The sequence below is a fragment of the Triticum dicoccoides genome, chromosome 3B (genome assembly GCF_002162155.2).
Source record: "Triticum dicoccoides isolate Atlit2015 ecotype Zavitan chromosome 3B, WEW_v2.0, whole genome shotgun sequence".
Lineage (NCBI taxonomy): Eukaryota > Viridiplantae > Streptophyta > Magnoliopsida > Poales > Poaceae > Triticum > Triticum dicoccoides.
The window spans coordinates 74,997,065-74,999,405 of record NC_041385.1 but is presented as its reverse complement, the minus strand read 5'-3'; positions in this window follow the sequence as shown (position 1 = coordinate 74,999,405).

Genomic DNA, 2,341 nt, shown 5'->3' with positions numbered 1-2,341 from the left:
AGGGCAATTGCGAATCATCAATTTCATTCTTTCCCAAGATTGGGCAACATTCTCATGATCAAGTTGTTTAAAATTCATAATATCGTTCCTAAGAGTGATAATCTTAGCGGGAGGAAAATACTTAGAGATAAAAGCATCTTTGCACTTGTTCCAAGAATCAATACTATTTTTAGGCAAAGACGAAAACCAAACTTTAGCACTATCTCTAAGTGAAAACGGAAATAACTTCAATTTAGCAATATCATTATCTGTATCTTACTTCTTTTGCATATCACACAAATCAACAAATTTGTTTAGATGAGTACCGGCATCTTCACTAGGAAGGCCGGCGAATTGATCTTTCATAACAAGATTCAGCAAAGCAGTATTGATTTCACAAGACTCAACATCATTAAGAGGAGCAATCGGAGTACTAAGGAAATCATTATTATTGGTATTGGAGAAATCATACAATTTGGTATTATCTTGCGCCATGGCAACAAGTAATCCAACACACAAGCAAATAGAAAAAAGCAAGCGAAAAAGAGAGGAGATTGGGAAAGAGAGGGCGAATAAAACGGCAAGGGTGAAGTGGGGGAGAGGAAAACGAGAGGCAAATGGCAAATAATGTAATGCGAGGGAGATGAGTTTGTGATGGGTACTTGGTATGTCTTGACTTGAGCGAAGACCTCCATGGCAACGGCGCCAGAAATCCTTCTTGCTACGTCTTGAGCTTGCGTTGGTTTTCCTTGAAGAGGAAAGGGTGATGTAGCAATAGTAGCATAAGTATTTCCCTCAGTTTTTTAGAACCAAGGTATCAATCCAGTAGGAGGCTCCTCAAAAGTCCCACGCGCCTACACAAACAAACAAAGAACTCGCAACGAACGCAATAAAGGGTTTGTCAATCCCTTCACGGCCACTTGCGAAAGTGAGATCTGATAGAGATAGTATGATAAGATAAATACATTTTTGGTATTTTATAATATAGATGCAAAAAGTAAAGATGCAAATAAAAGTAGATTGAAAGCTTATATGATAAAAGATAGACCCGGGGGGCATAGGTTTCACTAGTGGCTTCTCTCCAGATAGCATAAGTATTACGGTGGGTGAACAAATTATTGTCGAGCAATTGATAGAAAAGCAAATAATTATGAGATTACCTAGGGATGATCATGTATATAGGCATCACGTCCGCGACAAGTAGACCGACTCCTGCCTGCATCTACTACTATTACTCCACACATCGACCGCTATCTAGCATGTGTCTAGAGTATTAAGTTCATAAGAATAGAGTAACACATTAAAAAAGATGACATGATGTAGAGGGATAAACTCATGCAATATGATATAAACCCCATCTTTTTATCCTCGATAGCAACAATACAATACGTGCCTTGCAACCCCTGTTGTCACTGGGTAAGGACACCGCAAGATTGAACCCAAAGCTAAGCACTTCTCCCATGGCAAGAAAGATCAATCTAGTAGGCCATACCAAACTGATAATTTGAAGTTACTTGCAAAGATAACTCAATCATACATAAAAGAATTCAGAGAAGATTCAAATATTTCTCATAGATACACTTGATCATAAACCCACAATTCATCGGATCTCGACAAACACACCGTAAAAAGAATTTACATCGAATAGAACTCCACAAGAGAGGGGGAGAACATTGTATTCAGATCCAAAAAAGAGAGAAGAAGCCATCTAGCTAATAACTATGGACCTGAAGGTGTGTGGTAAACTACTCACAACTCATCGGAGGGGCTATGGTGATGATGTAGAAGCCCTCCATGGTCGATTCCCACTCCGGCGGAGCGCCGGCGAAGGCTCCAAGATGGAATCTCGCGGATACAGAAGGTTACGGCGGTGGAAATTGTTTTTCATTGGCTCTCTAAATGTTTTCGGGGTACGTGGGTATATATAAGAGGAAGAAGTACGTCGGTGGCCGCTCGTGGGGCCCAGGAGATAGGGGGCGCACCCAGGAGGGGTGGGCGTGCCCTCCTATCTCCTGGCCGCCTTGATTGCTTCTTGACTTGCACTCCAAGTCCTCTAGATCACGTTTGTTCCAAAAATCACGCTCCCGAAGGTTTCATTCCGTTTGGACTCCTTTTAATATTCCTTTTCGTCGAAATACTGAAATAGGCAAAAAAACAGCAATACGGGCTGGGCCTCCGGTTAGTAGGTTAGTCCCAAAAATGATATAAATATGTAAAATAAAGCCCATAAACATCCAAAAGGGGTAATATAATATCATGGAACAATCAAAAATTATAGATACATTGAAGACGTATCACACGACACCCCGACCCCGACCCCGACAGCCTGACACACTTACCCCAAACCCCCAACACCCTGACA